This window comes from Tiliqua scincoides, chromosome 3 (assembly GCF_035046505.1).
Source record: "Tiliqua scincoides isolate rTilSci1 chromosome 3, rTilSci1.hap2, whole genome shotgun sequence".
Classification (NCBI taxonomy): Eukaryota; Metazoa; Chordata; class Lepidosauria; order Squamata; family Scincidae; genus Tiliqua; species Tiliqua scincoides.
Window position 1 is genome coordinate 141,736,386 of NC_089823.1, and position 26,639 is coordinate 141,763,024.

Here is a 26,639-nt window from a genome sequence, read left to right on the forward strand (position 1 = left end):
TTTACACAACAAAGACACTAGACTGGGCTGAATGTTCACTTAATGACCTAATTGCATAACAACAGGGAGTCATCCCTGTCATTAAGTGGCACACACCTATATTTGAAGAAAAAAAAAAAAATCCCAACTCCTCCAGAGAAGACAGTATAAGGAACATAGGATGTTGTCTCAGATATATTCTGCACTGGAAAAGCTACTGTGTGAGTAATTTAAATTAGCAAAAAAACTTGATTATCTGGCCATCTAAATTTTCCAAACCAGTTAACAAAGGAAGGAATGTGTTTTTGCTTGAGTTCCTTGCAGACTGTCATGTAGAGGTTGAAAATGTAACCTCTGTCTACTCTCTTCTTATGCTGCTACGTGCTATTTTTCATCATAAACTCCTTTTTTTCAGTACTTCCTGGAACTCTGATATGCAGGTTATGCTAATTCTTGCCTTATTCAGCTTCTGTGCATTTCCCTATTAGCTCTGCTTTACTTGCATCTTTTCCAAACTTGTCATCTTTCTGAGTCCCAAGCACCTTCACAGCAATAAACATTCAGTCCACCTCTCTGTGTTCCTGCTTTTCATTTTTCATTTGGTAGGATCAAGCATATTTCCAGCTACTGTTTCCAGGAAAAGAAAATGATTATTAAAAAAAAAAAAGAGTCATATTTGTTAATGACAGGGGAGTGGTTTTTAATCTGTTAAAAAAATGGTTTGATGGCTTTTCAGGCATGTTTGTCAGGTGCCAATTTCATGCCTTGACATGACAGGAGATTTTCTTTTTTAGGCTGAAATGCAAAGTCGCTAGCTGTACTTTACTTAACCTCTTGCAAGAGACTTTTCTCACCAAATAAGCAGTCGGCCAGAAGTTAACCTTTGTTTTAAGCCTGCTGAACTTTACTCTTTCTGTGCCCCTTGTTTACTCTCTAAGGGCCCAATCGTATCCATCTTTCCAGCACCAATACAGCCGCAATGCAGCCCAAGAGTAAGTGAAAAAATGTTCCCTTACCTTGAGAAGGTCTCTGCAGAATGCAGCATACACCCCTTTGGCATGGCTGCCTCAATGCTAGAAAGTTGGATAGGATTGGGCCCTAACTCTTGTGCCAAGTCACTTCCTGGATGCTGTTCCCTCAGTCTGTGACTTTCCTCTGTGTCACTGAACTATTCCTCCTGTCTGCTTTCCCAGCTCTCCTAGGAGGTTCCACTTGTATTGATACATAGTCAGGATATCAACATCTTAACATCTAATAGCATGTCTAATCACTGATCAGATCACACTGGCTCAGAGATGGGCCTGATGGCACCTGACCCACTTCTGCTGTTGAAGACATACTTTCTAAACTCCTTCAAGTGTAGTGTTGCAAGAAGTGCTGCAAGAAGGTGTCATATCTGCCGCTGCAGGATCTCTCAGTTCATTTTTTCAATATGCATGAATGGCAGCCATTAATTTGTATAGGTACAAGTGTTTTCAGGGATGATTTTATGTGAGAACTAAACCTGTCTCTGATGTCCCCAATTTCTTGGGCAGTTGTGGTTTTGCCATCCATCCCCCCCAGCTTAGCCGATTGTACCCCATGTACTTTTTGCCAGTGGGTGCACACTTGGAATGGTGTTCCCTCCAGTTTGCTTAGCCAGAGCCCTCCCTCTTTGTCTTGGCCACAGTTAAGTGTGACAAAGAGGCCAAACCCAAGAACTAGGTTTTGTGTATGCGACATCTCCTAAACCAATGTCACTGTAGGTAGTGTTGCACTGAGGTAGATGATTAGCATGCTAGCAGCATGGTGACAAGTGAGTGGGTGAAGCACAGTGTTCCAAATTCCATTAGAGAAATAATGACCTCCTTGCTTGAGTAAATTTTTTTTAATTAAATACCAACCTTTCCTAGTAATCAGTGAACCTATTAGCCATGAAATTTGAATACCTTATCTTGGGCTGTTCATAGGAAAGGATTGAATGCGCATACCATTTGCAGACAAATGTTGTGTAGAGTTTCCAAAACACAGTGGATCTGACAACATTAGCTTCTCTGCAGTCCATAATTTTTTTTTTTTTCACTGCATGAATTGCCAAAAAATTAACAAGAAACTATAGTTAGCATTTCTGTTCTTTTGTGTCAACAGTCTGCTGCATTGATGAGAACCAGTTTGATCAGTCTGTATGATGGGTTTTTGTCAGATGGCTGTGATTGGCATATGCTGTTTCTGATTCACTGGATCTGCTCACAGGAAGCAGAAGTATCTTTCCAGGGAGTGAAATTGCACAGATTGCAATGGCATCCTACCTACATTTTGGAAATCGGCGACAATGATTTGTTTCAGTTTATTAGAAAGGTAGCGTTGCCGTAATTTGCCATGCATTGATTAAAGAAGGAAATAAGAAAGTACTCAAGGATCTTTAGGCAATCATATTGATGAAGGGTATTTCATACATGAGTCATAACATTTTTTTCCCCAATGGGTATACAAGTTACTTTATACCCATGTAGGAAGCAGCCACTTGAGTCCTCTAAATCAGAGCTGATTCGAAGTGAATTACATTTTTTTGCAAGCCTTTTCATCCAGATAGATTCTTTAACTGATTTTTTTCAGTGGTTCTTTGCAAAAGTGTTTGCTTATTCATTTACGTTGCCATCCCCCCCCCCCCCATTCTTGAATTCTCTTTATTTGCACTCAGTGATGGGATCACATAACCAGATTTGATGTGCTACATCTTGGTGATATCCTGTTCACTGCATGATCACTGATGGAATAGGATCATCCATAAAACTAATTCAGGAAGGAAGAAGCCTCAGCACAGGGGTGAAGTGTCAGCAGTCATAGGAAATAATGGCACCAGTGATGGTGTCAGGTTGCTGATGGTCCTAGGGCAAAGCCCTTCACTGGTCCCCATGGCATTCCCTCTCAATCCAGAGCTATTTAAAACAAATGAAGACTGTCAGAGTACCTGACCAGGAATTCAGTGAGTCGTCTTAGCTATGTCACAGTCATAAAAACTCAAGAATATGCCATACTTAGTGACCTCACACCAAGAAACAACAAGCTGGTAAACTAAGGCTACAACCCTAAACAAACTTTCGTGGGAGTAAGCCCCATAGATCACAGTGGGTCTTACTTCTGAGTAGACATGCATAGGATTATGCTATTAGCAGATAGGGACTTAGTTCTCTGCAATTTCTACTGAATTTTGTATGATAATGTCAATAAATGACAACAGGAGACACCAACTTGCACTTCTCCCCAGACAATGGTTCAACAAGTTCCTTTTAAGTTTTGATACGGAGACAGTATTGTACTGTACAGGCATGTGCCACTTAGCAACCATTAGCTCTGCGGTTTTCAAACTCTTCAGGAGTTTGAAACCCACAGTAAGTCTTTGCGGGGGTGGGGGGAGGCAGCAGGGGTAGGAGGAAGGTAGCGATGCGATCCCCAGGATCGCGTCACTCAGGGGGCTGCAGGGACTGGGATGCACTCACCTGTTCCTGCAGCAGCCATCCCCGTGTGCGGAGACACCTGCGTGAGTGCCTGCAGGGCACCCCAGGTCAGGGAAAGGGAGAGTGGAGCGATCTGCTCTGCCTCCGCAAAAGTGGAAGCGGAGCGCAATCACCCCACTTTCCCTTTCCCTGACCTGGGGAGCCCTGCAGGTGCTTGCGCAGGGCTCCCCACGCACAGGGACAGCTGCTGAAGTGACTGGAGGGTGCACCCCAGTCCCTGCAGCCCTGTCAGAAGGGAAAGCGGAGCGACTGTGCTCCGCTTCTGGTTTTGCGGAGCAGGGCACAATCGCTCTGCTCTCACTTTTCCTGACCTGGGGAGCCCTGCTGAAGGTTGCGCAGGGCTCCCCGCACCCCCGGGAGGCTGCAGGAGGCTTGGGCAAGTGCACCCAAGCCCCTGCAGCCCCCCTGAGCGGCGCAGTCCTGCGGATTGCGCCACTGCCTTCCCCCTGTCTCCTGGCTGCCCCCGCCCCTTAAGGGGGCAGAGGCCAGGACCCACAGGCTGGGGCATCGCAACACCCCAGTTTGAATACCACTGCATTAGCTTAATGACGGACTGCATATACAATGGTGGTCAAAGCACAACAAAGAGGCTCTTAATCAGGCAATCAAGTCTCCCACAGCCTGCAGCAGTATCTGTTTACAGAACAGAGAGGCTCTTAATACAAAGAAGAGACAATCTATCTTCAGTAGCCTGTGCAGCCAACTAGTGTCTGGCAGGGAGTGACTGTTTACACACCAAAAGCAATAGATTGGACTGCATGTTTACTTAATGACCTAATCGCATAACAACGGACATTGAGGTATGTATCCCAGTGGTTAAGTGGCGCACACCTGTACTTTTTGTGGACTGTGTTGTTATATAGTGTGGCAGTATTAAATGACAAAGAACCATGCATTTCTTTGAAAGGAAAGTGCTGCAGTTTAAGCATAAGCACTGTTCATAAAGGATGTGGTAATCATATGTGTTGTGCTCCAGTGTTGGAACCTAAGTACAAAATGTCTCATGAGTTGTCCTTAATGGGAATGTGGGTGTAAATTTGCAGCACTTGTTCTAACATTAAATTGTATTTTAAGTCAATGGGTATTAGGAACATGTTAGGGAAATGCAAAACCCTCCTGAGAAATTTACAGCACAATCCTAAATTGTGCTGGAACAGACAGGCCAGCGGGCCTGCGCTGTATACAGTGCAAATTTGGGGCTGGCTGTGGCTCGGTCTGAGGCAAGGGGGAATAATTCCCCTTACTCTGTGTCGTGCTGTAGCAGCCCCAATGGGGCTACTTGAATCTGCACCATCTAGATAGGTGGCGCAAATCTGAGTAACCCGGAGCTGCCCCAGGCTGCTTTGGATTGGGGCTAGGTTCTGGCATCAGCGCCTGATCCTGGTCTCACTTCCTGCTCCTCATCTGCCCACAGGAGCGCCTGCCACCTGCCCTCCCCCCAACCTAAAACACCTCCTCCCGCTTCTTCCCCATCCTCTCCATGCCCCACCAGACCCCTGCTGTGGCCTGCAAAGCCTGGAGTAAATTTACTGGGCCCAGAGCTCACATTGGTGCAGGGAGACCAGATTGCATCCTTGTGCCAGCCTCCCCAACTCCCAAGTCGGCGCAAATGTGCCTTATGGTACGTTTGCAACAGTCCTGGGCCGGCGTAATGGTCTTGTGCTGGCTCAAGGGCGTGTTAGGATTGCGCCCTTAAGTAGTTTTATTGAAAGGCCTTGTATGTTTCCTTGAAGAAGAGCTTGAAGAAAATCTTCTAAGCTCTTTCTGAATGTTGCCTATATGCAAAATAAAATAATTGGGATTTTAACAATGTGTAGACCCTGCCCAAGAAGCTTCACTAGTTCTCTTGAAGCTTCACTTCCTTTCCCTTGAAATTCATTTGTTTTGCTTGGGGAGGAACCCGAAATTTGCTTGAATTTTGCTTGAAGTAAAATTTTAGTAGCAGCCCTATAAACTCTGCCTGTTCCTTGCTGCACAGCTATTCCTTGCTGTGCATGAAATTTATGCAGAGACTGTATCTGATATTATTATGAACAACTGGCTTCTATCTCTCTTTCCAGATATAGCCTGGTAGAACAAGTTGTGAACCACAATAACTAGGTATTTCTCATCTTCACTGAATTTTGATTATCAAGGGGCAAAGGTCAAACCACGTATGTAACAAAATCAGAGATGAGGAAGAACATGATTTCTCTGTTGTGTGTTAACTAAAAAGGGATGGAGCATTTTTTTAAAATAAAGGCTTAAAGAGTTGAAGGTGTTTGAGTTAAGTAACCAAAACAGTAATTGAGGGTGGCTATGAATGGAGGTTAATAGGAGTGCATATTGCATAGAGAGAGTAAAGAGAAATTATTCTTTTTTTCTGATGGCTAGGATTCAGGATGAGCTAATAAAATTGATTAGCAAGTAGGTGTGGAACAAATGGAAGTGCTTCTTCATACAATACATAAATAACTTATGGAATACATTTCTACAGGATACTTTCCGAGTCACTATCATAGGTGGATTTAGAAAAGTCTGGACACATTTGTGGAGGATAGGTTTCCAAGTGACTATTAGTCATGACAGGTGAGAGTGGTGATCCACACACACCAGGCGGTGTATCTCTGAGTACCAGAGATACTGCACAGACAACAAAAGTTCTCAGTTATGATCTGATAGAGCAGCGGTCTCCAAACTAGAGGCTGCTGCACACCGCAAACAACCTCCCTGGCACAACTACAGCTTACCGTTCCACAGGGGAGACTTCCATTGTCACCGCCGATTGCTCCCTCGTGTTCGCTCTGCCCCTCTGTGTCTGCCAGGAAATCCTGGAGGCCCTGCTGGGGCAGCAGAACACAGAAGTGGCAGGGCAGAGTGAACATGGGCGGCAATTGGCGGCGACAGTGGTAGCCTCCCCTGTGGAACACATCTGTTCATGCGGGTGAGGTATTTAGCAAGGGCACTGGATCCAGTCCTTGGGCTGGAGTCTGGAGAGTCCTATGATACATGGAGTGCCCCCATGATAAAGAGGGAAGGAAGCATGAGTGGGTTGTCTGTTGCTGGAAACCAATTGTAATAACTGGTCTGATTCAGTGAGGTGGTAGGTGGTACGTTTGTTCCTAGCGTATTGTTGTTGAACTGGGAAGAAGCCCTGAGGTTAGCAGGTTTTTCTTTTTGCAGATATTTTTAATGGGGAAGGGTGAGGTGAGGCTCTCTGCAGCCCAGTTTTATAAGTTCTAAAAATCTGGGGTGGGGTTTGTGTGGGCTTCCCCCATTTCAGTACACTGAAAATACTGAGAGAGAAGAAAAGCTTTGCCAAAGGCTTTCCAGTAGGGTTTGAATCCAGGTCTTCTTTATCAAAACTTCACACCCTAGTCAAGCAGGACATGTGCCTTGCAATCTGCACCTTACATGTGCCTTGCAATCTGCTAATTATGAAGTCTCAGGTGGCTATGAGAATTTAAGACTGGGTCTTAAGAAGGAAGGAAAATGAACAGCTTTAACCTCTTGTCCAGTTTCTGCTGTGGTGGAATCTGTGGGTTCCAGAAGTCATATGGAGCTCACAACCTTCTGAAAGTGTGCTCCAGATAAGATTACTGGGCTGTAATCTAGAGATCTGTTGTGCTTGGGTTTATCCTTTAAATTACGTCATGTACCAAGGAAGGAAGACCAGGGTAGCACACTTTTGATGAAGAAATTGTCCTTTAAAGTACTATAAAACATGTCGAGGTTGTGTGTGAGATGATTACGGGGCTGGGGCACTTTCCTTATGAGGAAAGGCTACGGCGTTTGGGCCTCTTCAGCCTAGAAAAGAGACGCCTGAGGGGGGACATGATTGAGACATACAAATTATGCAGGGGATGGACAGAGTGGATAGGGAGATGCTCTTTACACTCTCACATAATACCAGAACCAGGGGACATCCACTAAAATTGAGTGTTGGGCGGGTTAGGACAGACAAAAGAAAATATTTCTTTACTCAGCGTGTGGTCGTTCTGTGGAGCTCCTTGCCACAGGATGTGGTGCTGGCGTCTAGCCTAGACGCCTTTAAAAGGGAATTGGACACGTTTCTGGAGGAAAAATCCATTACGGGTTACAAGCCATGATGTGTATGCGCAACCTCCTGATTTTAGAAATGGGTTATGTCAGAATGCCAGATGCAAGGGAGGGCACCAGGATGAGGTCTCTTGTTATCTGGTGTGCTCCTGGGGCATTTGGTGGGCCGCTGTGAGATACAGGAAGCTGGACTAGATGGGCCTATGGCCTGATCCAGTGGGGCTGTTCTTATGTTTCTTATGTGTACATGTTTATTCAAGTTTGACCTATTTAAGAGTTGGCCCTTACGGTTTGATCTCATGATGCTTTGGAAAATGAAGCAGCTATGGTTTCTCCTACCTGTAAGCCCCCTTGAGTCTATCTCCCCATCTCATTTGCTGTAACGAGGAAGCCACTAGGCATGGTGCACATCACTTTGTGCACATGGTGTTCATCCCCAAGGGACAGGTGCGAAAGGGATGGATGACAAGACTAAGGAAGGAATACGCAAGAGAAAGTACAGCTGAATTATCTTCTGATGCATTGAGAGACTTAAAGCTACATCGAAGAACTCCAGGTTACAACAGTGCAGCCCTAGGCCATTCCCCATTTCTCCTCCAGCCTGGGAAATCTTGGAAGAAACACAAGCCATTCATGTGTGGCCTTCGTTTTCTTCAGAAAAGATGCTGAGGCCGTTTATTTAAAAGTACCTGAGTTACAGGTGTGTTTTTCTTTGTATTCAGAGTCATCCTGTGGCTGAAATAATTGACTTCCAGAGCGGTGAAATGCAGCACTGTGTGGCTCTCTGTGTCTAAAAGGAAGACAAGAGTCCTCCACATAGCCTTTAAACTGCTGATGGGTACTATGTCTTTGAAATACAGCCCTGTTTAAATCTAATGAATAAATCTATTCTCCTTATGAATATTAATCTCTAGGCCAAGCACAGTCCAGAAACGGAGTACAGAATTAAGTGCTGCGGTAAATAACTTTTATATGGAATGGAGTTTATTTCCCACCAAGTGGGCTTTGATTAGTGTTGTCAGATTAACCTTGACCTATTTGTTCTGAAGTCAGCACAAGAGCCATATTGAAAAAGTTTTGGATTTACCACGTGGGACCATTTTATGTGGCTTCTGGGAGGTCTGTGATCACTGTTTGTTTTAAATAACACACCAAATAAATTGATACTTTAGAGATGAATCATTCGTTGTCTTTCTCTGTCGGTACAAAAGCTGCTAGAATTATAGTCCAACAAAGTAGCAAGCCATCACTTTGAGTGCATTATTTTCCCTTGTGGTGTGTGAACTGGACTAATGACCAGAATCCTCTGAAGATACTTGCATTGCAAAGCAGCTTTTTGTGGCACACCTTGTTCTCTGCTTTGGCACATGGAGGTTTGGGCTGTGTAGGAAACAATGATGCGGGGAGCAAATGGAATGGAGCCTCACAGGGCTGTGGGCACCAGCACCAAAATCCAGACCCAGGATGCGGGTGTTTGAACTTTGCACTTCTGTTGTCAGTTTCTGGTAGAGTTGCCATATTCCAGATCACTGAATCTGAGTCTGACTCTGGCTCCAGGTCCAACTTCATGCAATTGACCCCGCTCCCCCTTAGCTATACCATTGTTTGGACAGTCTGATTTTCGCGCCTTGCAAATCATTGGCTAATAAGGAAATCTGAGTGGTGGATTGTGGGAGGGAGGGGATTTAATCATCATTGCTGCATTTGCATTCTAAATTGCCCCCTCCCAATGTTGCTTTGCAGCAAGGTAATGGTCCTGTAATTTTTACTATGTATGTATGTATGTATGTATGTATGTATGTATGTATGTATTGTTGGCATCCTTCAGTCTCGGAAGACTATGGTATCACGCTCTGAATAGTGTTCTGGAACAGTGTCCTCTCCAGTGTGCGAAGCCTGGGTAAAGTAGATATGGAGGATAGACTGTTTCCCATGCAGCAAATCCCCCCCTCCACGTCGCTGAAATGGTCCAATGGAAAGGCAGAAGCCAATACAGTTGGTTCCAGCGGCATCGCAGGAGTTGCCAGAACGTGACTGTGTTCAGCCATGAACTGCCTCAGGGACTCCGGCTCTGGATTTTGCCTCGAGGTTGACTCCTGAAGCCTTTTCCATAACTGGGTGTAGCCATAAGACAGTGGAGGTTTGGGATCAGAGTTTTCCTTCTCTCAGATGAGCTGCCTTCCCAGGCTATCGAGTCCCATCTACCCGGTGGCTGTTTAGTCGCCTCTTAGGACAAGTACAGCCAAACTGAGGGCCTGTTCTTATCCCCAGCCCCAGAGCTGTATGTATGTATGTATGTATGTATGTATGTATGTATGTATGTATGTATTGCAACTTATCAACCCTTTGATTTGCTATAAAATGGCTTCAGGGCAGTTTACAGTAATAACGTGTAGTTGAAAACTCAAAGGCGAAAACAAAAGAAATTAGTTTTACAGCCCAGTCCTATATATGTCTTCTCAGGATTAAGTCCCATTGAATTTGGTGAGACTTACTCCCAGATAAACAAGTAAAGGATTGTAATTATATAGCACAATCCTTAACAGGTTTACTCAGAAATAAGTCTCACTGAGATCAAGGGGTTTGCTCCTTAGTAAGTGTGTTTAGGATTGCTACCTCAGGATCTTATAATCCTTTCCTGGAGTAAACCACATTGAGCACAATGGAATTTACTTTTAAGTAGACAGGCACAGGATTGCACCACCAGTCTAATAAGGATGCAATTCTATATCTACTTCTATGGGAGTAAGTCCCATTGAATTTAATGGGGTTCACTTCTGAGCAGGCATGCATCAAAATGTGCAGAAAGTTAACTCTTAACTCACTGCACAAACTGCAGTATCTTCTGCAATATGTTTTTTCTCTGTTTAATGAAACATGGCAATTCCTTGAGGGCACAATCCTGACCAATTTTCCAGCATTGAGGTAAGGGCAGTGCAGCTCTGGGGGTAAGGGAACAAACAGTCCCTTACCTTGAAGGGGCTTCTGTGACCACCACCCAACTGCAGGGTGTAGCACATGCCCCATTGACATAGCTGAGTCAGTGCAGGGAAGTTGGTTAGGATTTTGGCCTTCATGAAACATAGTAATTCATGGTAATACTCATGGCCAAACCAACAGATTTGATTTTCTGCAGGTTTTGGTATCCACAGGGGGTCCAGGAACGAATCCCTCATGGATACTGAGGGTGAACCTGTACACAAATTAGTGCAAGGAATTCTGTTGCTTCTTTGCTTCAGCTAAGGTCTCTGGGAAAGCCAGAGTAGAGCTCTGGTGGTGGGTAAGAAAGCAAGTTCTTAATAGTTGCACCATAGATACTTCCCAGATTCTTTGGAAGGCTTTCTCTTACCTCCAGGAATGTAAAAGCAAAGACGGGGTTTCAGCTCTTGCGGCTGTATTTTTTTCCCTTGGGGCAGAAGTGAGAGCTGCACATAGAATACAAGTAAGAAATCCAGAATTTTAGCATACTCATGATTGACCAGAAGAATGTTCCCATCCCCACTGACCAGAAGTATGTCCCCATTCCTTTCTCACTCCACCTAGGTATCAGGAAAGATGTTTTAAAACTTTTTTTAAAGCTTCTAACCATTTTTTTAATTGCCATTGCAATGCCAGTGCAATCTGTTTTGCCCATATTACAGTTTGGGGAGACTGATTCAGGGACAGTTGCTTATGACAGATTCGCAGCACAGTACATTATTATTATTATTATTATTATTATTATTATTATTATTATTATTATTATTATCAGTAGTAGTAGTAGTAGTAGTATTAGTAGTAGTAGTAGTAGTAGTAGTAGTACAGCAACTGTTACCCTGCATGTGCCCGATCTCATCTGATCTCGGAAGCTAAGCAGGGTCAGACCTGGTTAGTACTTGGATGGGAGACCACTTGGGAATACTAGGTGCTGTAGGCTTATACCATAGTCTTTTGAGACTGAAGGTTGCCAACCAGTATTAGTAGTAGCAGTAGCAGCAGTAGCAGTAGCAGTTGTTAATGGAATTATTCCTGCATTGGAATTAGCACCTGCCTTTGCTGCCACCTTGGGGGGGGGGAGCATAAACTGCCACCTAGGCACAGCTAAACTAAAACTAAAATCCTGTGTTTCTCCATTATGTTCTGCAAGGTGGGAGTGGTTTCTTCTCAGTGAATGATTGCACTGAAAACCATCTGCTTTATTATTATTTGTCTAATAAAAACTTTTTGCACATGGTGGTAGTATATATAAGATTACAAAACAAGCAGACAAAGAGAAGACTTTTGTGTTGAGGTATTGCCCCTAGATGCTCCTTGTCAGCTTCTCCTCACAGAGGCCAGTAGAACCACCATCCACCAGTAGAACCACCTTCTGAGGAGGAGGAGGGCAAATCAAAGTCAGGAAAACAATAAGTTTTAGGCTTTTTAAAAAAAATAATGTAAGCCATTCTGGGAGCCATGTCACCTAAAGAACAGGGAAAAATGCTCAAAATATAAATAAGTACTGGGAAAAGCTTTGAGAAAGATAAGCTCCTCCTAACCTATCAATGTGAGTGTCTTTTGTAAGCAGGGTATAGTGAGTACTGTATACGCACCTCAATCTCTGAGTCCAAGCTCACTGTTCTAGCAGCAGAGCCAGCACCATTTCCCTCCAATGCTCTTACTCTAATGGCAACATATGACTTGGGCACATAAGAGAAAGTTATGCCTCTTCTATTTATTTTTGTCCATGTCCATGTTCTTGTCTTCCATGTCCAAGGGAGGAGGAAGCATTTGTCCTTTATTATTGTTAACTCCTGTTGAATTTTCTCATATGATGTGCATCCAGCCAGAGTGTGAAAAACAAATCTGTGAGCTAGAGAACCTTTCTAAGGCAAAAACCAGCAGGGAGTTTATCTGAAAATTACAAGGGGTTGGAAAAGGTGTAACTGCTAACAGAAATTTCTTCTGCATTACGAATGCATAAGGCTGTGCTATTTTGGGACTGACTGTCCTTTATTCCTGAAGGCCATTAAATGCTAAGGATAAGATGGCGGTGTTGCCACCTCACCCGCATCCCAATGAGTCATTTCAGCTCTTTGACCAAAAGTAGAAAAGAAAGGAAAGGCAACCACCAAAAACAAGGGATCCTGACAATAGGGCTTGTAGTAGAAATAGGGCTGAGTGATACCTGACCTTTGTTTTTGTGCTTCGGAATGCACGACATGTTTGGGAGAATTTATCTTCAAATAATAAACATGTAATTTTTGTTTAGCCTTGTGTCATAAACCAAAAGATGGATCCTACAAGGAGCTTATATAGCATACATTTTGGCAGTACCAGGGAAAACCAGAGAAGCAAAGAAAACCTTGTGGATGTGACTGGACATGCAGCATTTAAATACGTAAAATGAATGCAGGGCTAATCCAAGGCATTTTGCACTTTACAGTGCTATCAGAAAGACTCACTAAGGCTGCAACCCTGCACACGCTTTCCTGGAGGTAAGTCCCATTGGATACAATGAGACTTACTTCAGAGCAAACGTGCATTGTGCTATGAAACAGGAGAAGACCACCAAAGCTTGTGCTACTTCCATGGGGGTGTGTGTTAACAAATAAGTTATCCAAGCTGTTTTAGATCATATTCCCATGAACAATATGCATGTAAACGCATGGACCTGATAGTCATTGCAGCAGCATAGTTGTCAGCATAAAGGAAAGTATCATAGACCTGCAGTCAAGTGAGGGAGAGTGTTTTCTCAGTGACAGAGGTGTGCTACCCTGCATTTGGGCAAAGCGAGGTCTGGTAGCCCAGATTTTATAGTGATGACTGGTGGACAGTCCTACATCATCACAGGGATTGGAAGTCTCATGACACTTCGGAGGAATTCAGGGAGTATGCATGATATGGGAGGCTGCATCTAAGGGCAGATGGGTCATAGCCACTTATAAATCTCCTGATGCTTTGCTAAGAAAGTAGGACTTGGGTGCAGGCTCTCTTAATCTGAGGTTACATTAGGGAGCACTGGGCAACAGCTATCCTACGGCTTTTACAGACAATTCAAAGAGACCTTGCTGATTTTTACCACCCCTCTTACTTCCACTTCTAAAGGGCTAGTGGTGTTAACCTGTAGCAGGAAAACTAAGAAAGGATGTTGTGGCATCTAATTCTCACGTGATCAACTGCTGTGTATGTTACTTCCATACTGAATTAGGTTTATAACCAATGAAAGCAAACTTGTATAGATCTGTGTATGAGCATCTCTGGAGTGAAATAGATTTTACATGGGCATTTTCATCTCCCCCCCCCCAATGTTCTTCCTCCGTAAAAGAAAATAATACAGGCAGTGAAATTAGAAAGCGTAACCTAATTTTATAGAATATGATTCTTCTGTGACAAATGCAAGCTGATGAAGCAGGGTAAAAAGAATCTGAAATGTACACCCACTCGCTGGCTAGGGTCAGTGCAGAGTATTCTACAGCTGAAGGTAAATTAGAACAAAGAAGGCTTTAGAAATTCAGTTTGTAGTGCAATAAAGCAGCAAAAGAAAAGGTTACTCTTTGTGATTTGCTGTTTTGTGATCCAATAACCGTCTGTTTACATCTAATACATGAAACAATGCAACTGCATTGAGAGAAGTTGATACGTGGTGAGCAGTAGGAGTGGTGACAGTGAAAAGTTGTATGCTGAGCTTGGCATTCAGCACTATATCTCTTGCAGTTTGATTTGTTTTGTTTCTCTTCCACCTTCTGTCCATGATGAAACCAAAAGTGGCTCATGGACTTCCCAGGCAGTCTCCTTTCCAGGCACTGACCAAACCTCAAGCATTTGAACATAAGAAAAGCCCTTCTGGATCAAGCCAAGGCCCATGTAATCCAGCATACTGTGACCCACAGTAGCCTGCCAGCTGCCTGTGGCAAGGCCACAGACAAGAGAAACAGGAGGAGGAATGCCTCTGTCTTACCATTGCTCCCTTGGAATTGGTATTCAGAAGCAGGGTCAGCCTTAGGAGCTTTAGGGCCCAATCCTATCTAATTTTCCAGCACCAGTGCAGCCACAATGCAGCCCCAAAGTAAAGGAATAAATGTCCCCATACCTTGAGGAGGCATCTGTGACTGCCCCCCCCCCAACTGCAAGATATAGCACACACCCCATTGGCATGGCTACACCGGCCCTGGAAAATTGGTTAGGATTGGACCCTTAGGACGCAACTGGAAACATTTTTTGCACGGTTCACAGCCACGGTCTGTGGAATCTTAGGGCTCAGTCCTAACTGCATCCTATGCCAGCACAAGTCCCTTGGGCTGGTCTGGGAGGGCCGCAAACGTGCCGTCAAGCATATTTGTGCCTCCTTGGGAGGAAGCCAGGCTCCAAGAACCACTGGCCTGCGGAGGCTGACAGAAGCCTCCGCACCAGCTTCCCCCAGCTCCTTGCTTTGGCTCAGATAAGCCTTATTGGCTCGGATAAGCCGACGCAAGGATGAAAGGTAGGCATGGGGGGCGGGGAGGAGGAGGGAGGGAGGCGTTCCTGGGTGGGGGGAGGGCGATGGGTGACCCCGGGAGCGGGCGAGTGGAGAGCGGGAGGTGGAGCTGGGATCTGGCAGTTATGCTGGATCCCAACCCCCATCCCCAGGGAGAACGGAGCGGCTTCAAGCCACTCAGCTCTCCTCGGACTTGTGCCACCTCAAGAGGTGGTGCAAGTCTGAGGAGACCCATTGGCGCCAGCAGCCCTTACCCAGGGGTAAGGAGAAAAGTTTCCCCTTGCCTCTGGCTAAGCCGCTGCTGGCCGCAATCCTGCTCTGGATACAGCGCAAGCCTCCTGGCTTCCCTGTTCCAGCGCAAGTTAGGATTGCGCCTTTATAAATAAAATTTAGTATAGACTTAATATCTCTATGGTCAAATGGAAAGCAATCAAAATGTAGGCTTAAAATACATGTATATTTACATATTTGTCTTTCAAACTTTTCAGAGAAATAAATTTTTATGCTGCTTTATAATTAATTAATACACTGTTTCTTAAACTATGGGTTGGTACCTACTAGGTGGGTTGCAAGCCAATTTCAAGTGGGTCCCCATTCATTTCAATATTTTATTTTTAGTATATTAGACTTGATGCCAACATGGTGTAAGACTGCATTTGGAGAGATTTGTATTTTTAATAGGCTACAATGTATATGCTTTAAACAGTGATCAATGGGGTTTAGTTAGTGTGGATAGGATTGCAGCCTAGGATTGTTTAAAAATTTTTTCCTGCTTGATGATATCACTTCCAGCCATGACATCACTTCCAGGTTGATGACATTACTTTTGATGGGTCCCAACAGATTGCCATTCTCAACAGAGTGAACCCTGGGTTAAAAAGTTTGAGAACCATTGAATAAATATATAGTTCAAGAATTCTTTGAAGTTCCAGAACAGAGCGGATGATTCTGATCTCAAATGCATATGAATGCTCATACCAGAGACTCATACCATGCCCAGGACCAGCAATTGGTGATCTTGACACTGCCCCCAGGCCAGTTTGTTGACTCAGAGGCAAGGGAAATGTGTGGTGGGTAGTAGCAGTTGTGGTCCTTCGACTTGCCAGCAGTCCACTTGGAGGGGTGGTGGTGGGAGTTTCCTTTCTCCTTTTACTCCCTCTTCAGAGTTGCCTTCCTGAGAAACTAGCTTTGGGCAGGGGTGGGGCAGGGGCTCCTTCCTATTAGGAACATGTTGTCGGATTCTTGTACTATGCTTGCTGAAACTATAGTGTTTGTGTCCCATATCTGAGAACATGTAATATGGATGGATGCCACAATGTACTCCTAATGGGCCATGGTTCTTTTCAACCCATACCAGTATAGAAAAATTGTTTTTCTATCTCACTGTGTAAAACAGCTCTGAATCCTGATGCATATGATTGGGTTGTGAAAGAACGGAGGAAAATATCATTAGAAATTGAGACCCTGGATACTGTTCTCAAAACCACACAGAAGGGAATGAGCTTCACAGAAAGAAACAAAACGCTGTGTTTTGAAGGGGCCCAACTGCTTAAAGTGAAATCAAGAAAGGTCTACCTCTGTGGAATATCCAATACAATCTAAACCAGTGTTTCCTAATCTCTGGGTCAGGACCCACCAGTCCGTTATGACCTGATTGTTGGTGGTTCCTGAGACTGAAACAGACAAGCTGATAGCTGACAAGGAAAATGTATTGGGCCCTATGGAAAGTGAAACTTAGCCACATGTGTGTGTTTACTTCCAAGGCAAACATGCCCCAGGCAAAGGGGAATGCAAAGCCACCAGAATGGTCCCAATCCAGAGAATGTGGTGCTTAGCAAATACTCCATAGTAAAGTGAAAGGAGAGGCTTTGACCTGCTGGGAAAGTGAAATTTTTTTTGTCTCATAAAGCTAGGTGGGTCCCAACAGAGTGTCATTTTAAAAAGTGTGTCCCAGTGCTTAAAAGTTTGGCAACCAGTGATCATAGTAAAGTGAAAAAGAGAGGCTTTGACCTGCTGGGAAAGTGAAATTTTTTTTGTCTCATAAAGCTAGGTGGGTCCCGACAGAGTGTCATCTTAAAAAGTGTGTCCCAGTGCTTAAAAGTTTGGCAACCAGTGATCTAAGATATCCTTGGCACCTAAGCAATTGTGTATTAACATAAATTCCCTGAATCTGTTTGTGGTGGTGTATTAGGAGTTGAGAATATTCCCGTTAAGTGAAAAGAGAGAATTTTGGACTCTCGGGATATTTACACTTTCTTAAGGGAGCAATATATGGCTCTGGCTGACAAACAGCATATACAGCTATTGCATAAAAAGATGTTTTGAAAATCTACAAGTATCATAATAACATGGTATGGACATTGCTATGTACCTACTTTACCACCAAATACGTTATTAATCTACTTGATCTACTTTCACTGCATGTTTGTTTACTTAACTTGAACACTGAGCTCTGTACAGTGATCAAAATGGGAGAATCTCTTTGCGCAGGTTTACAGTCTAATAAAAAGCCAACCAACACTGGACTATGACATCAGCTGCCACAAAGGGACCAGAATACCATATGTACCCCTCCACATACCCCTATTGTGATTGTACAGTTGTGTTCATTTTAATTGCAAGCTGCTTTGAGAGCCAGTCTTGACTGAAAAAGTGGGGTGTAAATAGAAGAAACTAAATAATAAAAGACTTCTCTGCATGAAAGGCTGGGGAACGTATGAACTGAGACACACAAAAACCATCAAACAGACAAGACTTTACAGTAATTGAGGCTGTCACAATAGAGCCCCCAAACTGGGTCTTAGTTAGCAGGGAAACTAACCAGCCCTGAATGAAATCTCATAATCAGTTGAGATAGGACTTTACTATAACTGAACCTAGCATCTCTTGGTTGCCTCAAACCTGGAGCCAGACCCCTAAATGCAAACAGTGGTAACAAATTTAAAATATGTGGTTCAGAAATTAGGCACTGAACTGTCCAATGTATAGTTACTGTTTTATTTTCCTGTGTTTTACACTGTTGTATGTATTTTGTTTATCAGAACCTTAAAAAAACAGTTTTAAAAATGATAAATATATTTTCTCAGTATAGGTAGTTATGGTCTTCATTTTATAGAGTTACACTGCAAACAAGGAAGTGTGATACTCTCAAGTGGAATGCATCTAAACCAGTTCAAAACTCATTCAGTGAGTCTGAACTGGTTACAAAGTTGCTTTTCAAAGTTAGTATCTGAAGCAGAACTGAACCAGAGTGTTTAAAAACTACTGATGAAACCAGAATCATAACTGAACCAAATGTTTAATGCAGTGGTTCTCAAACCACTAAACTGAGAGTTCCGCCCCCACTAAAGCGGAAGTAGAGCAGGATCGCGCCACTGCCTTCCCCCCGCCGCCAGGCTGCCCCCGCCCCTTAAGGGAGCAGAGACCAGGGCCCTCAGGCTGGGGCGTCGCGACGCCCCAGTTTGAATAGCACTGGTTTAATGGTTTGACTTCCTAGCAGTAATGACAGAAACAAAGTTCAAGGTGACAGAGAGGCTGCAGAAAACGGGGATAGAATCTGGGGCATGCCATCCTGCTGGATCCACTGCCCTCCCACAGCCTCCTTGCCCCGTTTTACCCCCTTCCCACCCATTTTCCCCTGCCTCCACCACTGCCTTACCTGCTCCAGCAGATGGCTGGCAATTTGCTGACAGACTGGGAGACTGGGAGAGCTACTGTCTCATGTGACATAGCACAGTGCTTTGTTGGCAGCCATTTCGTGACAGCAGAACTTGCTTTTGCTGTTGCAAGAGGCTGTGTGTGGATTGGGCTTTCAGTAAAGATAAGAATTGAATAGAAGAGAAAGAGAAGATGTAAACAAGTCCTTGGTGTGGTTTTCTATAATATGAGCAAGGAGGCAAACTACTGTATCTAACTCCAGTGTGAACTCCTCTTCTGGTTCCCCATGATAAAATGTCAAATGCAGGTGAATTTTGGAATATGAAAACTTGTTAGTGTGAACAGTTTGGAGGAAAAAAAAGACACAAGATCAAAGGAACAGTTACTTGCATACTCAGCTCCTTGAAATGCTTGGCTGCTTACACATTTCCATAAAAATGACAAAAGTGTAACTAAACTGAAGTGTAAAATATGGATGATCTCCATTTTTGTTTGTAAGACTGTTTATTTCTAACCCACACCTGCCAAATTAAAGGATCTCTTACGGATACATTTTGGAGATAAAGACTGAATAATGTGGACTGGAAAGTCATTCTATTGAACGTCTAGTCTTGAGAATTGCAGGTGAATAAAGTCCTCCAAAATGGTTTTCCGAAATTGTAATTGCCTGTCAACATTCTGCCTCTTCTTTTAATCCTCCCAGCATCAACCTAGACAGCAGTGCATCAATGGGGAATTGGTTTTGACTTTTCTAGCTTTTGAAAAGAATATTTCCAAAATGTCTTCCATCATACTTGTTGAAAATATCCCAAAAGGGAACCAAGTGGCCAGTCGCTTCAATTGCTTTATTGAGGTCAGTGCACTAAATCCAAAGACACAACTGTTGGTAGCAATAGATCAGAACAGCAAGGAAGGAATTTTTACACCTCTGTTTGATACACCATAATGCAGACAACTGTTAGTGTGATTTCTTATTTGAAGCATGCCTACCTACATTTAGTGCTTATGGTTTGCTTTCTGGCTAGCATTTTGTGATTAGTTGTTTTTTTTTTCCTTTTGACATATGCCATGGGATTTTGGGAGTTTGATTTGCTAGAAGCAGACAGCGCTGACATACACAATAAAAGGAAAATCAAATTTCCTTTCCAGATTACTGGTGTGAATTTGGTTAATGTTAACGACGTTGCAGAAGGTGCACGCCTAAATTCCCCTTGAACGTCTTTCATTTGGTAGGACTGAGGTTTTTCAAGCACAATTATTTCTGAAAATAAGCCAGTGGTGAGTTTAAAAAAGAGGCTTTATGTTAGCTTCATGTACTGTGCTTTTGATATTGGGATCACTTTTTCAAACAGTTCTATGCTACATTTTTTTTTCCCTCAGGGAACTACTAGGTACAGTAGACTCCTGCTGTCTGCCAATTTCCCTTCCTCTGTGTGAGTGGATGGGTGAGGGGGCTAATGGCTCACTGCTTTTAGTTTCTTGACTCTAGGCAGCCATTTTTACCTGTGTACCCTTAACACAAAATAGCAGACCATTCTCTCCAGATAGAATGGCTCTTGTCAATTTAGAGCAGGGGTCTCCAAACTTTTTGGCCAGAGGGCCACATCAAATATCTGGCGTGGTGTGGAGGGCCGGAAAAAAAAATTAAATATAAAATTTAAATAAATAAATTTGAGATGGAACTTAGATGAGTGAATAAATGAATGAATGGGTTCATTTATTCAACCTCTCTGGCCCTCAGAATACCCCCCAGACACTATTAGAGCACAGTTCTGGTCATGTTCTGTTGAGTGGGCCAGAGGCTTTCAGGGAACAAGAGGTTGGCCGCGGGCCAGAAAGAGGCTTGCTGCGGGTTGCATCTGGCCCCCAGGCCTGGGTTTGGAGACCCCTGATTTAGAGCACCATGTTCTTCAGAGGAAGTTAAGGTGAGGTGAGGTAAAAGTTTGTGACAAGAGATGAGGTAGCACAGCAGCTCTCTTGTTGCTTGGACTGAAGGCTTAACAGCCTAATATTATCAAGAATTGGGCTGCTGACTGGAATGCATTGTGACAGCAGAAGGCACTTCCACTGTCACAAAATGGTCTCCAACAGTGCCCAGAGCACTCTGTTCGTGGCCACTTTTCGTGTGCTGCTGCAACAGCAGTGCTACCATGTCACCATGAGTTCCTGCCACAACGGCATGAGCTGGTAAGGTAGAGGTGTAGGTAATGCGGGGTAGGGAGGATGAAACAGGAGGGGGAGGGGAAGGAACAGGGCAGGGAGGTGGCAGAAGGTGTTAGGTCTGGTGGCAATGGCCTGTGATGGATCCTCTTCTCTATTTTCCAAGTTTCCCCACTCATCTCCTTGAACGTGCGCCAGCTGCAGAGCTGGCACTGGTTTGAGGCAACCCATTGTGGAGTGGGAGGCTTATGAAGAGGTAAGGGGAAAGAATTCCTCTTTTCCCACCAAAGCCTCCCAATCCCCACCCCTGCTGGATTTCTTATTGGCATGGCTGCATCTGTGGTGGGGAGGATAGGATTGGGCTCACAGTCTGAGTTAGGAGTGGTTACAAGGGTCAGGGCTCCCAAATGCCTGCATGTCTTGCCCTGTTAACCCAATTCCCTTTCCTTGAGCAGGTCTTCATGACTGCCCCCCTCCACTGCAGGATGCAGCACACACCTCATTAGCATGGCTGCATTCACACTGGAAAGCTGAATAAGATTGAACCCTAATAGTACCAGTACTTTAGTGGCGCATACATAGAACTTACTTCTTCAACGTACAGGTGGGGCCTACATATCCACAGATTGCATAGCCGTGGATCTAGTTCAACATGGTTCCCCTGGACTTGCATTGAGCCAGACTTGGGCCCACCTGAGCCCTCTAGAGGTGACTGGAGCTGTACTCCTGTCACCTCTGAAGTTGAGATCAGAAGTAGCATTTTTTTTCAGCCAAAAAGGTCATTCTGAAGCCCGCAGAAGCCGCAGGTGGATGCATACAGCCTCTGCGAACCCCACCAGTATATTACATCCATTATCTTGATAACCTGTCCAACATCCCTATAAGAATGGCAAATTTTTATACTGAAGAGGCAGAGAGGGCACTGAGAGTGAGAGAGCGGCTTCTCTTAGGCCATCATGCAATGAGTTTACACCTGATGCAAGATTTAAATTGTAGATGTCTTGTCTTATGTCTCATTTCCTTAAATACTAGAGCAGTTATGGCACTTTCACACAAAGAAGTAGGTGGCGAAAGAATGTTCTTTCCCTTACCTCGGAGCTGCATTGCGACTGTATTTGCACTAGAAAGTTGAATAGGATTGGGCCCCTAGTAATTGTACTCAGGTAACTCAACCACCATTGGGGCTGCCAGGCCTTCACTGTATCCAGACTTGTAATTGAGCAGGTAGGAGGTCTCCTTGGGGTAAGGGACCATTTGTCCCCTTACCCTGTGTAGTGCCCCAGCCTGCTCAGTAGGGCTACTCAGTTCTGTGCATTGGCTGCTCAACTCCAGCTTTGTTTTCAGCATCAATTATGGATGCTGCTGAGCCTTCCTAGTGGAGGGTTTTTGAAGGAGTTGCTCCATAAGAAGAAACTAGAGCTTCCTTTCACTTTTAAAAGTGCACTTGACTCTCAAGTCATCTGCAAATTGGGGATGGATGTAGTGGGATGGGGGGGTTTTTCCTCCTTTTTAAAACTAACAGAATAAAACCTTCCATGTAGATTCAGAATGGGGGAAGCAACTCTTAAGAACACTGCAGTGTAAGAGCTGTCAAGAGGAGATAATACCATGGAGTACCACAGTAAAAATCGGTAGGGAACATAAAATGTATACAGTAATTGGAAAGATCTGAATATGGGAGATCTAGATAAAAGACTGTGTTGTAATTGTGCACACTATTAAGAAGTAGGGAGAAAAAAGTTTTAAAACTTTGTGCATACAGGCAGTGCCCCAGCATAATATCTCTGGGCTTGGGAGAAAGGTGTAACAAGGTTCCCTTTACCCTACTCTCCACACCATGATTCCTTGTCAGTTCTGAAAAAAAAAATGACAGAAAGGACCTTATTCTGGAAAATTGGAGGATTTTTTGGTATTCTTTAGCTTCTTTTGATTCCCTTTAAGCTGCTTATGTTGCTGGCTGTCAGACACATTAAGTATAGATGAGTACACTCAGACATGCCCTTTAGGTGTTGCTCATTGTCCTTGGGATCTAGTATCAGCTCTTCCATGTCTGCTGGAGACCTGATTCCTTGTCTAACAAATTAGTGATCATATTGGTTGTTTTGGGTTACTTCAATTATCCTCAGTAGACTGGGTAAATTCATATTCAGGCTATGATAGAGAGAGAAAATATATAGTTCTGTAAATGACTTTGCCCTAGAACAGGTGGTCTGACAGAGGGACTTTGATTGTCGACTTACAGTCCAATCCTATGTGACCCTCCCCACTGATGCAGTTGTGCCAACAGAGGGGCCAGTCCTATCCAACTTTCCAGTGCCGGTGCAGCTGCAATGCAGCCCCAAGGCAGGGGGACAAACATTACCTTACCTCTGTAACTGGCGTTCCACCATAGGATGCAGTGCACATTGCATTGGCACAGCTACACCAGGCTGGAAAGTTGGATAGGATTCAGCCCAGAGTGTGGACTGCATCCTGCAGGGAACGGTGTTGGAGGTTTCCTCTGGGTAAGGAAATTTATTCCCTTGCCAGGGGTTAAGCGTCTGCTGCTTGAATGAGTATCTAGACCTGCACCAACTGTTTTGCTGGTTCAAGTCCAAGTGGATCCAGGAAGGGAGATTGAGGCTGGTAAGGGGGCAGGGGAATAGGCTATCACCAGTGCTGCTGCTGATACTCTTTCCACCTGGCCCTGACACCCCCTTCCCTGCCTCAGTCTCTGCTCCATTTTTCCTTAAATGGAAAAGCTACTATGTTGGGCTTCTTAGCTTGGAAGAAAGGCAATTAAGGGATCATGATGGAGAGTTATAAAATTTTGCATGGTGTAATGAAGGAGTTTTTCTCCCTCTTTTGTGATATCAGAACCAGGGACCATCCACTTAAATTGACTGAGAGGTGATGTAGGATGGACAAAAGGAGGTACCTCTTCACACAGGGCATAGTTTGTGGCATTCATTGCTACTAGATGTGGTGATCAGCACTAGCTTGAATGACCTTAAAAGGATATTGGACAAATGCATGGAGAACACATGTATCAGTGGTCACAGGTCATTATAGTTGGGTGCTACCAGATCCAGTGGTACGTAGTATATCTCGAAATACCAGTTGCACAGAAGCAGAGATGAAAAAGAAATATGCCTATCTCTCTTGCTTGTGGGCTTCCGGGGTGCAGTGAGCAAAAAAAAAAAAAAAAAAAAAAACAAGTGCAAAAAAGACTGCTGAACTAGATGGACTCTTGACCTGATTTAGCAGGGCTCTTTTTCAACATATACATAGAGGTCTGCAGATTCTATCTGTAAATCACTGTCCATGGGCTGGTTTGGGACGTGATACTTTGAAGTTCATACCTATATGACAGGTTTGTGCTCATGGCGTGCACATTAAGAACTAAAGAGGAAAAAAAGTTTTAAAACTTTGATGTTCCTTTGTGCTTACAGATCCTGACCCCTCCCACTGAATCTGGTCAAGCGTGTTTCATTGCACGGACAGTGACAGTTCATCCAAATCACTCTTCTACATTCCAGCTCCAAATACTAGTACCAAACTCACACCTCCTGATGGCACGTTAAGTGCTTCTGCTGCCACCATCAGGGGCTGGCATGGCAAGATGGGACCTGTGGGTGTCTGAACCTTTGGGAAGGGTCCGACCTGGCTGACCCATTACATATAAATATGTATTATATATACTAGAACATAAATTTGCATAAACACTAACATAACCTACAAGTTAGCCTCATTTTTTTTTTTAACATGGTAGTGGCACTTGCATCTGAACCCCACTGGACTCCTGGACCCTGGTAAAGTGGATCCCTTTCCCTCCCCACAATGCCAGGTTTGAGCTCTGCAGACAAGTAAACCTAGTGACAAATTATAGAAATGTAACCAACAAAGAGCCCTGTAGCATTATAAACACCACTAAATTCATTGCAGTTGTGGGCCAGGTCCCATTTGATCAGGTAAAACCAAAGAGCCCCAAATACACTTTGATGACACAGAAAAAGTGGAGGGGGATCACATTCCTTTTCTCAGCCAATTTTGGCCTCCATAGTGCCAATCCTACTTTTTTGATTAACTAGTTAGGTTTCTATAAATGTCACTTCTGTGCTTTGATCCTGCAGTTATTTGAATATTTGGAGAACAGCTCTTATGTCATTAAAGTGGCCACCTTAAATCAAAACTGAGAATGCACCCCCAGGGGAATTTAAAAACCTTTGCTGTTCAGGGTCTGGAAACCCAGCTGCTTTGTTAACCTACTTTGCATGTTTCTGTGTGCATATCTGAGCGCTAGATTGTGTTGTTGTAAGTACTTTCTACCTTTAAAACCTCCTTATTGTTATTTTTCACTCTTTTACGCTGTGCCACTTGGCAATTTGTGCATAGCATGTTTCCCTGTGCTGAGCTGTATATGTGGCTTATGATTTATGACATGAGTTGGGAGTCTGCTGCGTGACTTATTAGTATCAAATCCCTGACTGGGTCATGCTATTGTAACTCATCCTCAAACTGAGTACAGAAGGGGAACACTCATCGCCATCTTCAACAGAGATATATTTCTGGTATCAAGCTCGATGGGGAATTTTTTTTTTATTGTGTCAGGTTCTCGGGGAAAGCAGCTGTATATTTCTGAAATGTCCTGGATGAATGCAGCTGAAGTGATTTCCTACCTGGGCAATTATCTTTCAGGAAACATACACACTGAGTCTGAAAAAGCCCCTTTGCCAGTCAGAATCCCCCATAAAAATGGTTTCTAATAAGAAATAACATTTTCACAGTTACCCATCGTTAACTGTGTAAATATAAAGTGTGTAAAAAAAAAGTGTAAATATGTAGGTAGTTGCTAGTGATAACTTCAGTTTAAACATATATGGAGGCTTTGTTATCTGTATATTAAGCTATGTGCAAACTACTGAGAGCCTGACCTTTTGAAAGTGATAGAAATTATTTCAGTTAGAGCCCCATTTCAGTGTTATAAATCCAAGACTATTATATCCATAGTAGGGGAACATGGGATGCACCAGTCAGCCCTATCCCCTCTGCTGACACATTTCTTAGTCACACCCCCTAGCCACACCCCACAGACATCCTTGCATTTAGTGCTTGTCTGCAGAAACGTGCTGAACACAGGAAGAGTTTCTGCCTGAGCATTCTTGGTTCTAAATTGTGGGTGAGAAACTCTGCAGACGTGTTGAATGCAAGGGTAGTTGGAAGCTAAGTAGCATCCCAACGCAGGGGGAGGGCTAACTGGCATGTTTCCATTTCCCCCACCATGTGTACACTAGGAATGTTAATAAACTGTCCCTGGAATCACTGTTTTTTGTTGTTGTTTTTAAAATGACTCAGGGCTATCTGTTTGGCAGGGGGGAATTCAATTTGGAGGCTAGGTCTATGCACTGCTGTGAATTCTAGGTAGAGGTGTTATCCCCCAGGAGTTCTCAAGGCAGAGGACAGATCTGTCCATGGCTTCAAGCAGCCAAGGGAGGGTCAGTGGGAGCAGTATGCCTCAGGTACCAGTGGCACTAGGTATGCCACTGTCCATGTCTACAGAGAAAAGGAAAGGCTGATAGCTAAAAGTGCAAAAAAAAAGAAAGAAAGAAAAAGAAAATAGAAGACAGACTCAGAATGGGGCAGATGATATAAAATGTATTATTAAATGTTTAGTTTATTTAAAAAATTTCTAGTCCTTTTTTCAAGAAATTACCAAAGCAGCACACAAAATAATTAGAAATAAATAAGTAGGAACAATAAAGATAATCTTTTTTAAATTAAAAAGGGGCAGCCTAATCCTGAGCTGCCCGGAGCTGCGGGACCCGGCGGCTCCACAAAGGGCTTCTGCCAGATCCAGAGCCTCCCGCGTGACCATGGGAGGCTCCTCAGGAGAA

General features: G+C 43.9%; 1 protein-coding gene and 1 pseudogene across 4 annotated transcripts in view; both read left to right on the top strand.

The window, feature by feature from the left end:
• The window catches only part of NRG3 (neuregulin 3), a 700,766-nt gene that overhangs the window by 135,192 nt on the left and 538,935 nt on the right, over positions 1-26,639 (top strand). The window lies entirely within an intron of this gene.
• Positions 11,311-11,430, top strand: LOC136646846 (5S ribosomal RNA; annotated as a pseudogene).